The sequence below is a fragment of the Camellia sinensis genome, chromosome 6, assembly GCF_055761805.1.
Source record: "Camellia sinensis isolate YWXY chromosome 6, ASM5576180v1, whole genome shotgun sequence".
Lineage (NCBI taxonomy): Eukaryota > Viridiplantae > Streptophyta > Magnoliopsida > Ericales > Theaceae > Camellia > Camellia sinensis.
In genome coordinates, this window is record NC_138966.1 from 196539652 (window position 1) to 196552993 (window position 13342).

Genomic DNA, 13342 nt, shown 5'->3' on the forward strand with positions numbered 1-13342 from the left:
TAGTTTTCTTTGATATTTCATTGAGTATTGAACTCATGGTTTAAGAAGCATACATCAAAGGTTTGTTTGTTTATTCTATACAAAAAAGAGAGTTGTTTTTCAGTAGATTCTGGAGAATTCTAGCCTGAAGCTTTGGTGGATTATAGAGTGGCTCATCGTCAAGACAATTCCGAGGTGAAGACGGGGTTAGAAGAGGCACATAGGGGTTGGTTCAATTCAGGCGTGGATTCGCTAGGTAATTGAGAGTATACCTGTGTAATTCCTTTATATCTTCTTAGTGGATTGTTTTGTGGCTGTTGGCCGTGGTTTTTTATCACAATTAGAGGTGCTTTGTGACAACCCTCACCACTAATTAGTGCTAATCTATACGATTAAGCATGTTAACTGACTGATTGACTAAAATCCTGAACTGATTGATTGAGTGTATAGTTTAAGTGTATTTCTATTTGTTGACTGTTGAATTATCTGTTCATGTATTATGTTTAAACTGCAAATTGAAGGCCTTATCGGTGGTCGAATCAGGAACCGATTAGTGTTTTGTGTTAATTGGAATTTATATGATTTTATGGTATGTTTAATTGAAATTTGATTTTGTATGATTAAATTAGATTAAATAATGTTGTATTGCATTAGTTGGACTTAGTTACCAAAATGCCATGTTAGTGGGCCATCTCATAAAACATTTGAGACTTAATTCATATCTCTTCCTTACCTATTCCTTGACCCAAAACCGACTAGAGAGAGAGACTTGGAAGAAAATTGAGTTCAACTAAAAACCTTGCTTGAATTTAGAAGACTTGAAGAGGAGATTGCAAAATTAGACTTCCACACTTGAAATTGGAGACCTAAGGTAGGACATTTACCTTCTTGTTTGTGAATTCAAGTTAGTTCTTGCATGGCGCATGGTAGATAGGAGCCTAAGGTCATAGATTGGTCTTAAATTGTTGAATTGAAACTTGAATCATGCATGCATGTTCATATTGTTGAGTTTTGAAGTTGTTTCATGAGGATTTCTTCATGCATGTTCATATTTTTAGTCTTGATCCATGTACTCACCATGTTTTGAAGTTAAACATTGCACTTGATCTTGTTTTGTAGCATTGGAGTTCCTAGGAACCCATGCATGTGTTGAATTTGTATTGTTCTTCATGTTCATGAAAACTTCTTTGAAATTGTGTTCGATTGAACTACCTTTGGGCTTTGATTTCTCAAATTGATCTTTGAAACATGCCATATTATGGGTTTACAAGTGTTTTCCAGAAAATTAGCCCAAAAGGATCGTTTTTGGTACATTTAAAGTTGATTTCGAGCTTCAAGGTTCAATCTGGAATTTCCAGAATTTGGACTCACGCTCGAGCGGGGGACTCCACGCTCGAGCCTACAACCTGTGTTCATACTGTCCACTCGAGCAGGGAAAGTGACGCTCGAGCGGGAAATGCATGTATCCAGTACTTTGCATGTGTTTACAGTCTGCTCGAGCAGGGGAATGCGCGCTCGAGCAAGGACTTGTGTCTCACGCTCGAGCGGGGGTCGAGCGCCCATCGAGCGTGAATTTCACCCATCCAGTACTTTTGCAGTCCGCTCGAGCGGAGTAGGTTACGCTCGAGCGAGGCTATTTTTTCTGCATGTCCGCTCGAGCGGGGAAATCCACGCTCGAGCGGGACCCCTGTTTCAGCAAAATTTTGAAAAAGTGTTTTTAAGTGCATCTTTGCATCCTCATTTCATCCTAGGCATTCCTAGGCCTTGTTTAAGGCACCTTAATGAGGATATTGATGTAGAACCACACCGAGGCAAATTAGGGATTAAGTTATTATTTCCCAACTGTGTAGCTTAGTGTGTGTTCGTTCTGTAACTGTGTAGGGTTGGCATCCGAGGACGCTCTAGCTGCTTATAGCCCAGTGCTCTGTGAGTAACAATGTTGTAAAGATATATTCAATCATGAGTATTTTCTGAATGATCAACTGTACTAATTTCTGAAATGATATTTCTTACTGGATGAATGCTTGTCCTATTTGTGAACTGTATTCGTGGCATCCATAGCAATTTACTATTACTGTACTACACTGCTACTGTTATAGAGATCTCTGTCGGTTCCCATGTTTGGAACTACTACTGTTTACTGATATGATGGCCATCAACTGACTGTTCGGTCTGTTAAGACCTACTATACTGTTTTGCTATTGGATGTACCACATATGACTATTCTAGTTTCTAAATGACTGTTATGGCATGAAATATGAGCCACAAACTGAATGACTGATATACTGATAAATGACTGTTTTTAATACTGAAAGGACATTCATTCTTAACCTCTTTACGCATATGTTATTCACTGGGTTTTAGCTCACTGCTCATATATATATATATATATATGTAGGTGTTCAAGCACCGGACCGTTGCTAGAAGCGTCAGGCTAAGCCTTGTTTTGTCAAGCTAACCTTTGTGCCTCACTTCGAGGTTCCAGATCTGTTCAAGCTAAGGCTGCTTTTGGGGTGTCTCAGATTCACCCTATCTGTCTCTGTTGTGTATAGACTGAATGATAATTGTACTGTACTGTTATGTTGGGGATTTGGTCCCTAACCTGAATGTCTGTAAATGATGTATGTATATACTGTTTTTGTCTGAATGTGAATATGTTATGAAAAGTCTTTTTACTTACAGACTGTCACAGCTCATTGGACATCTTTTAATTACTGTTTTGGTTTCGCCAGCCCCTGTACTCTGTATTACTGTTTTACTGTTAAGCAGGCTTTCAGTAATCTCGGATTACTGGCCGGTTACGGTGCTAAACCCATAGGGGTGGGTTTGGGTCGTGACAGAGTGGTATCAGAGCGATATTAAACCACGAGTTATACCGCACACACGTGTCCAAATAAGCTATAGGATGTCCTAGAAAAGTAATCAGGACATTACATGAGCATGAAGAGTGTGTGTGGCCATGACATGAATATACGTGTTAATGTGTTTAAGTATGCAACTGCCTATGTTTATTATTGTCATAATTGTGTATAGTGAAATGGATAACGCAAGAACTGCCGATGAAACTGAATCATCTGACGCCAGAATGGCAATATTAGAAAGAATAGTGGAACTGTTGACCGAAGCCTTAAGGCAATAGCAGCAACAGAACCAACAACCCTCACCTCCTCCGATACAACCGGAATAGAATGTGAATGATGACATAATTGCTCTAACCCAGAAGTTCAGTAAGATGAAACCGCTATCATTTCAGGGAGGCCTTGAACCATTGAAGGCCGAAGCGTGGGTGCTAGAAACTGAAAAATTATTTGAAATGTTTCTGTGTTCCGAAGCACACAAAGTGCTACTGGCCACCTTTACTTTGCAAGAAGAGGCCAGAAGGTGGTGGATGCTGGTCCGCGACACCAATACTGCCATGAATTGGGCTCAATTTAAAGGAGCCTTCTTTGAGAAATACTTCTCACAGTGTGTCAGAGACCGCAAGGTAACCGAGTTTGAACAGTTAAGACTAGGTACCGTGTCCGTGGCTGAGTATGAGTCAAAGTTTACTGAACTCGCCAGATATGCACCGCACATGGTTGACACTGATTACAAAAATGTCAGGAAGTTTGAAGGCGGCCTTAATGTAGAAATTCTTGACAGAATCAACATTTTGAAATTGCTGAAATAGATGGATGTTCTTGATCGAGCAATAATGGATGAGTCGAACATCGAAGCATTGAAATAGACTGAAACACCAGCGTCTGAATGGTGTGGTAAGAGACGGGTTTTTAAATTTAAGAAAGGCCGGAACAGTTCATTGAACAAAAAGCAGAACACAAGGTCAACAAACAGTTCTAGTCAAGGAAACCGTTTTATACCGCCCTGCCCTGAATGTGGTAAGAATCATAAGGGGGTTTGTTATAAAATTTCAGGTGCTTGTTACAGGTGTGGCAAGGTGGGCCACATGGTCAAAGATTGCCCTTCTGCTCCTCAAGGCAATAGTAAAGCTGCACCAAGCGCAACAGTATCAACTGTTCCACCGAAACCTAACCCCAAAGCTACTGGAAAAGAGCCTATGAGGCAAGGCCGAGTGTTCGCACTCGTACCGGGAGATGTACAGAATACCGAGACCATTGTGTCAGGTATACTCTTAATTTGTGCTCAAAATACATATGTTTTGATTGATTCGGGGTCTACACATTCATATGTATCGCATGTTTTTTTGCAAAAATTGAATAGACCATTGAAACCCATGAACTATCTGTTAGCTGTATCTTTACCTGTTGGGGGATCCATGACTTGTGCTTATATGTACCCTGCATGTGAAATTATTGTTGGGGATGTTCATCTGTATATTGATTTATTGCCTCTGAATATTGATCACTTTGATGTGATATTGGGAATGGACTGGTTAAGAAAATATCATGCTACTATAGACTGTGTAACAAAACAAGTTGTTTTCCGTCCACCCGGACTACCTGAATTTGTGTTTAATGGAGTTGGAGTAGTACCTCCCCCGTATCTGATTTCATCCATGAAAGCTTTTAAATTGATTAAAAAGAGGTGTAAAGGATATCCGTGTTGTGTATTGACCGTACCTACTGATGATAAAACTAATGTGGACAGTATTCCTATAGTCAGAGAATTCCCAGATGTTTTTCCAGATGATTTGCCAGGGGATTTGATTGATAGAGAGATTGAGTTCACCGTTGATGTGATTCCGGGTACACAACCAGTATCTAAAACTCCTTATAGAATAGCACCGACTGAATTGAAAGAGTTGGAAGTTTAGTTACAAGAACTGCTGGATAAGAAGTTCATCAGGCCCAGTACTTCATCATGAGGCGCACCGGTCTTATTTGTGAAAAAGAAAGACGGCTCATTGAGACTCCGCATTGACTACCGTGAACTGAACAAGGTAACAGTGAAAAATAAATATCCATTGCCTCGTATTGATGATTTATTTGATCAGTTGCAGGGTGCCCAAGTGTTCTCCAAAATTCTGGATACCACCAGTTGAAAGTCAAGACAGGGGACATTGAAAAGACTGCGTTTAGAACGAGGTATGGACACTATGAATTTCTTGTTATGTCCTTCGGAGTTACTAATGCACCAGCTGCATTTATGGACCTTATGAACCGAATTTTTAAACCATTTCTCGATGACTTTATTGTTGTATTCATAGATGACATTTTAATTTATTCCAAAAGCACGGAGGAACATGAACATCATTTGAGAATTGCCCTACAGACCCTAAGAGAACAGAAACTGTATGCTAAACTGACTAAATGTAAATTTTGGCTTGACAATGTTATGTTTTTGGGGCATGTGATCAGTAAGGATGAAATTTCAGTTGATCCGCAGAAAATTAAAGCAGTAGTGAACTGGCCTAGACTGACAAATGTTAGCGAAGTCCAAAGTTTTCTAGGCTTAGCCGGGTATTACAGAAGGTTTGTCAAAGATTTCTCCAAAATTGCCCTACCACTGACACAGTTGACTAAAAGGGATATCGTTTGACTGGACCGATCAGAGAGAATCAGCCTTTCAAGAGTTGAAGACTCGACTGGTGACTGCACCAATTCTTACCCTATCCTTAGGTACGGATGGTTATACTATATTTAGTGATGCTTCTCATAAGGGTTTAAGGTGTATTTTAATGCAGAATGGTAAAGTTATTACATATGCTTCCCGACAACTGAGACCGCATGAAAAGAACTACCCGACCCATGATTTGGAACTTACTACAGTAGTGTTTACACTGAAAATTTGGCGTCACTACCTTTATGGGGCGACATGTGAGGTGTATACAGACCACAAGAGTTTGAAGTACTTCTTCACATAGAAAGAACTGAACATGAGACAATGGAGATGGTTAGAACTGATAAAAGATTATGATTTGAAAATTTTGTACCATCCGAGGAAAGCTAACACCGTTGCTGATGCACTGAGTCGGAAATCGATTGGAAATTTAGCCTGTTTACTCATCGGGCAGAAAGAATTGCTATGTGATCTTGAAAGACTTAAAATTGAGATTGTTTTGCGTGAACAAGGTGGAACAAGAGCCGCTATTTCTGCTCAACCGGCACTCATTGAGGAGATTAAAGAGAAACAGCAACATGATGACTTCTTGAGGAAGATCATCGAAGAGCGAGAATCCAAATCGAGGCCGGATTTCAAATTTGAGAATAATGTGTTAAAATTTCAGGGAAGATTGTGTGTACCGAGTGATTCTGAACTAAAAAGAAGAATTCTGCAAGAGGGCCACAATTCAAAACTGTCTATCCATCCAGGAAATACGAAAATGTACCAAGACTTGAAACTGAATTTCTGGTGGCCGGGAATGAAGAAAGAGATTGCTGATTTTGTGTCGAAATGTCTTCATTGCCAACAAGTCAAAGCTGAACATCAACGACCCGCAGGCTTACTACAACCCTTACCGATATCGGAGTGGAAATAGGAACATATCACTATGGATTTCATTGTTGGTTTACCTCGCTCCAGTAAAGGTATGCATTCAATTTGGGTCATTGTTGATAGACTAACTAAATCTGCTCATTTCTTACTTGTCAAAACAATTTATAATGCGAACAAATTGGCTGTAATCTATATTGATGAGATTGTTAGATTGCATGGAGTGCCTGTGTCCATTGTTTCTGATAGGGACTCGAAGTTTACATCGAGATTTTGGCAAAGTTTATAGATAGCATTGGGTACTGAACTGAGACTGAGTAGTGTATACCATCCTCAGACAGATGGTCAGTTAGAAAGAACCATCCAGACTCTGGAGGATTTACTGAGAATGTGTGTTCCTGGATTTTCAGAGAAATTGGGAAAGCCACTTACCGCTGGCTGAATTCGCCTACAACAACAACTTTCATTCAAGCATTAGTATGGCGCCTTTCGAGGCTTTATATGGTAGGAAATATCGATCTCTTATCTGCTGGGCAGAAGTTGGAGATGGGCTTTTGCTTGGGCCCGATATTGCACAGGAAATCACAGAAAAGGTGAAACTAATCCAACAGAGACTGAAAATTGCACAAAGCCGACAGAAAAGTTATGCGGATGTCTGAAGGCGGGACAGAGAGTATGAAGTAGGTGATCATGTTTTTGTAAAAGTAACACCGATGAAAGGCCAGACTCGTTTTGGAGTCAAGGGTAAGCTAGCGCTGAGACATGTCGGACTGTATGAGATTATTGAGAAAATCAATCCGGTGGCGTATCAAGTAGCGCTTCCTCTTGGAATGGAGCATATGCATAACGTGTTCCATATTTCAATGTTGAGGGATTACCTCAGGGATCCTTTCCATGTGATTGAGCCTACTCGTGTAGTGCTAAGTGATGACTACACTTACGAAGAACGGCCTATTCAGATTGTGAACAGACGGATCAAGAAGTTAAGGAATAAAGAGATTCTGTTAGTGAAAGTTGACTGGCAAAACCATGGTGGCGTGTATGCCACTTGGGAAAGGGAATACGATATGATTAAGAGATATCCCGAACTGTTCTCACTGAATCGTGTTTTCTTCCAAAATGAAGGTAACTCGAGTTTGGAGGACCAAACTCTTTATAAGGAGGGGAGACTGTGACAACCCTCACCACTGATTAGTGCTAATCTATACGATTAAGCATGTTAATTGACTGATTGACTGAAATCCTGAACTGATTGATTGAGTGTATAGCTTAAGTGCATTTCTATCTGTTGACTGTTAAATTATCTGTTCATGTATTATGTTTAAACTACAAATTGAAGGCCTTATCGGCGGCTGAATCAGGAACCGATTAGTGTTTTGTGTTAATTGGAATTTATATGATTTTATGGTATGTTTAATTGAAATTTGATTTTGTATGATTAAATTAGATTAAATAATGTTATATTGCATTAGTTGGACTTATTTACCAAAATGCCATGTTAGTGGGCCATCTCATAAAACATTTGAGACTTAATTCATATCTCTTCCTCACCCATTCCTTGACCCAAAACCGACTAGAGAGAGAGACTTGGAAGAAAATTGAGTTCAACTAAAAAACTTACTTGAATTTAGAAGACTTGAAGAGGAGATTGCAAAATTAGACTTCCACACTTGAAATTGGAGACCTAAGGTAGGACATTTACCCTCTTGTTTGTGAATTCAAGTTAGTTCTTGCATGGCTCATGGTAGATAGGAGCCTAAGGTCATAGATTGGTCTTAAATTGTTGAATTGAACCTTGAATCATGCATGTATGTTCATATTGTTGAGTTTTGAAGTTGTTTCATGAGGATTTCTTCATGCATGTTCATATTTTTAGTCTTGATCCATGAACTCACCATGTTTTGAAGTTAAACATTGCACTTGATCTTGTTTTGTAGGATTGGAGTTCTTAGGAACCCATGCATGTGTTGAATTTGCATTGTTCTTTATGTTTATGAAAAGTTCTTTGAAATTGTGTTCAATTGAACTACCTTTGGGCTTTGATTTCTCAAATTGATCTTTGAAACATGCCATATTATGGGTTTACAAGTGTTTTCCAGAAAATTAGCCCAAAAGGATTGTTTTTGGTACATTTAAAGTTGATTTCAAGCTTGAAGGTTCAATCTGAAATTTCCAAAATTTGGACTCACGCTCGAGCGGGGGACTCCACGCTCGAGCGGGCGTACAACCTGTGTTCATACTGTCCACTCGAGCGGGGAAAGTGACGCTCGAGCGGGAAATGCGTGTATCCAGTACTTTGCATGTGCTTACAGTCCGCTCGAGCGGGGGAATGCGCGCTCGAGCAAGGACTTGTGTCTTACGCTCGAGCGGGGGTCGAGCGCCCATCGAGCATGAATTTCACCCATCCAGTACTTTTGCAGTCCGCTCGAGCGGAGTAGGTTACGCTCGAGCGAGGCTATTTTTTCTGCATGTCCGCTCGAGCGGGGAAATCCACGCTCGAGCGGGACCCCTGTTTCAGCAAAATTTTGAAAAAGTGTTTTTAAGTGCATCTTTGCATCCTCATTTCATCCTAGGCATTCCTAGGCCTAGTTTAAGGCACCTTAATAAGGATATTGATGTAGAACCACACCGAGGCAAATTAGGGATTAAGTTATTATTTCCCAACTGTGTAGCTTAGTGTGTGTTCGTTCTGTAACTGTGTAGGGTTGGCATCCGAGGACGCTCTAGCTGCTTATAGCCCAGTGCTCTGTGAGTAACAATGTTGTAAAAATATATTCAATCATGAGTATTTTCTGAATGATCAACTGTACTAATTTCTGAAATGATATTTCTTACTGGATGAATGCTTGTCCTATTTGCGAACTGTATTCGTGGCATCCATAGCAATTTACTATTACTGTACTACACTGCTACTGTCATAGAGATCTCTGTCGGTTCCCATGTTTGGAACTACTACTGTTTACTGATATGATGGCCATCAACTGACTGTTCGGTCTGTTAAGACCTACTATACTGTTTTGCTATTGGATGTACCACATATGACTATTCTAGTTTCTAAATTACTGTTATGGCATGAAATATGAGCCACAAACTGAATGATTGATATACTTATAAATGATTGTTTTCAATACTGAAAGGACATTCATTCTTAACCTCTTTACGTATATGTTATTCACTGGGCTTTAGCTCACTGCTCATATATATATATATATATAGGTGTTCAAGCACCGGACTGTTGCTAGAAGGGTCAGACTAAGCCTTGTTTTGTCAAGCCAACCTTTGTGCCTCACTTCGAGGTTCCAGATCTGTTCAAGCTAAGGCTACTTTTGGGGTGTCTCAGATTCACCCTATCTGTCTCTGTTGTGTATAGACTGAATGATAATTGTACTGTACCGTTATGGTGGGGATTTGGTCCCTAACTTGAATGTCTTTCAATGATGTATGGATATATTGTTTTTGTCTGAATGTGAATATGTTACGAAAAGTTTTTTTGCATACAGACTGTCACAGCTCATTGGACATCTTTTAATTACTGTTTTGGCTTCCGCCAGCCCCTGTACTCTGTATTACTGTTTTACTGTTAAGCAGGCCTTCGGTAATCTCGGATTACTAGCCGGTTACGGTACTAAACCCATAAAGGCGGGTTTGGGTCATGACATGCTCCAATTGTGGTTTTTCCACGTTAAAATCGTTGTGTTGATTTTGTCTTGATTGTTTGATTGGAATTGTTATATACTGCTTAAAATTGATACATAATCACAAATCAATATCTAGGGAATTTCTAGATTTTTCAATTGGTATCAGAGCGGGTTGCTCTATTTTGTTTTAAAAAACTTTTGAGCAAGATCCTATTTGATTTATGATAATGGATTCAATACGTGAGGGAAATTCTATGGTTCGACCACCCCTACTTGACGGATCCAATTATTCTTTTTGGAAAGCTCGGATGAGATCATTTTTGAAATCTATTGATGAAAAAGTTTGGCAATCTGTCATGTATGGATGGACCGAACCAACGATTATCATTGATGGAGTAACTTTCCCCAAACCAATTGATAAGTGGGACACAATTGATTACCAAAATAGTAGCTGGAATAGTAAAGCTATCAATTCTCTTTTTTGCCCTGTCACACCTGAAGAGTTTAGTCGTATTTGTAATTATATAGTCGTAAAAGAGGCTTGGAATATCTTACAAACTATTTTTGAGGGCACTCCTTCTGTGAAACGCTCAAAACTTCAAAGGCTCACTTCTAGTTTCGAAAACCTTTCAATGAAAGATAGTGAGACCTTTGATGAATTTTATGCGAAGTTGAGTGACATTGTAAATTGTAGCTTCAATTTAGGTGAAAAAAATACCAGAATCCAAAGTTGTGGGAAAATTTTTGAGATCCTTGCCCGATCGGTTCCAACCAAAAGTTACGGCTATTGATGAGGCTCAAGATGTTGACAACCTCAAGCTGGATCACTTGGTTGGAAATCTCCAAACTTATGAGGCACATTAGAATTTCAAAAAGAAACAAAAAGATGCTATTGCTTTTAGTAGTGCTCATAGAGTTGGAGAGGATTCTGGTGAGGATTGTGAGATAGATTCCAAGATTACGGCTGCTTTTGTTAAACAATTTAAAAAATCTTTTTTGAAAAAGAATCCTAATCTTTTGGAATCTACTCATACTCATAAATCTAAAGGCAAAGATAAACTTAAAATTAATTCTATAGCCAAGAAGGAGAAATGAAAGATACAAAGGAACTCTGAGAGAGTCCAATGCTATGAATGCCAAGGATTTGGCCACTTTGCTTTAGAATGCCCAACTCGTTTGAAGAAGAAGAAAGCCCTTACCATCACTTGGGATGATGAATCAGAATCTGATGAAGATGAAAGTGACAACGAAGATCAAGGTGAAGAGGGACATAAACAATTCATTGCTTTCATGGTGGCTTCTAAAACTGAGGAACGAATAGAGTATCCAGAGAGATCGGTTGAGAATACCACTAATAATGAATCCTCGGAGAGTGATGATGAAGAGCTTAAGCAAGCTTATGAAAAGTTGTATAAGGAGTCTCTTAACTTATCCAAATTGAATGACAAACTCACAACGAAACTCAAAGCATGTGAATGTGAGAATGTCAAACTTAAGGAGGAGATTTCCAAGGCTAGGATTGATGCCATCAAGATAGCTAATGATCGACAAGCTCTTTGTGCAAAACTCTTGACTTGTGAGATAGAGAGGAATGAGCTACAGCAAATCTATGCAATGTATAAAGAAAAGATTGAATCTCTCGAGATGTCTCAAGTTGCCTTGGAAGAACTAATGATCAAGAGCTCAAGTGTGCTATGGCTACCATTGGTCTTTGGAATAAAGGATCAAAGACTTTGGAGGATATCATTGGGTTTCAACAAATGTGTTGTGACAAGAGTGGCATTGGTTTTGGTGATAACAAAGAGCAAAAACAGAGTGCATCTACATTTCATGATACAAGAACTCAAGGAAAGGGAGAACAAAAAATTCAACATAAGGATGGACTTCTCAAACATCCTAGAGTTGGTAAGGTAAAAGAAAAGAAGGTACACCATGTACACCCTGTTTTTATTTGTCATCATTGTGGTACGCATGGTCATATTCACCCTGATTGTTATAAGTTGCATGAGAGAGTGTCTCATAGAGATGGAAGAAATTCTAACATCTTGTGGGGTAAGAGACACTTCATTGGTAGTAATGAGGTTAAAGGTCATATTAGACCTCATTATTTTGATCAGGTTGAGACCAAACATGGAGCGAGTTTGTATTTGCCTAGACCTACTAGAAATAGGAAGTTGGAAACCAAGTTGAGACGAGTTCTCATTAAAAGCAAAGGGAACTACAACGTCAAAACACCATCTAAGAACCGCGATTTTCACAACTTTCTTCATACTAAAGCGGTTTGGGTACGAAAACTTGATTTGTGTTAATTTGTATATTCTTTTTAGTTTTTAGGTTTCTGTGTGTTTTTTTTGTTCTTTTTGAGTCACTTAATGTGTGCATGTTCGTTTTATGTCTTGCTTTGTTTAGAAAAAAAAAAAAGAAAAAAAAAATCCCAAAAAGATTTTCTTAGTATGGTTTTGCAAGCTTGAAATTTTTGAGTGGTCCTTGGTTCATATTGGAATTGATGAGAATATCAATTACATGATAATATGTGTGTGCTTTCTGTGGTCATTACTCATTTTGGAATGTGTGTTTTTTTTATTAGTATGTCTCATTCTGTACACACTCTTGGATTAGCAAATATCGGAGTCTTTTGCCTTAGTGATTATTTTTTTCTATGGACTTTTGACATTGTATCTTTTGCTTTTCTAGAGGAATTGACCTATACTAGCATATCATGGGTGATGTTGAGTCTTTTACCACCTTTCATCTTTTTGCATCTCCACGGCTTTCCCCTCTGTTCTTTGGAGTCTAGCCATGAGGAAAAGGCTACCTTAGAGTCACCAACCAGGCCATCCTTATTATATTCATGCTTCTTTGGTTCGGTTTCCATACTCTTGAGCGTGTCAGCCGCCAATGAGTGTGCAAAAGAAAGAAAAAATGTGCAAAAGAAAGAAACAAACAAACAAAAAAAAAAGATGTGCAAAAGAAAGAAAATAAAAAGATGTGAAAAAAAAGGAAAAAAAATAAGGATTCATTGATTGAGGGGGAGCCTCCGCCTTTACTCACCAAATACTCCTTGATTCCTAGTGGTTTGACTTTCCTTTGTTGTGCTTAGATTCTTTTGCTGGAGGCCTAGTTATCAGATCACTACTAGGATTTGAATCTTGTGTTTGTCGAACTCCAAGAGTCACACACACACTTTTTTCATAGGATCTATGCTTTTCACATAATGCATCACTTTCTTTTATGAGGAATCTTCTAGAGGCTATGCACATTGTGTTTTCAAGTAATTGTGCTTCTTGGATAATCTTGTGTGTTTCAAGGTCCAAAACTGAAATTCCTTACTT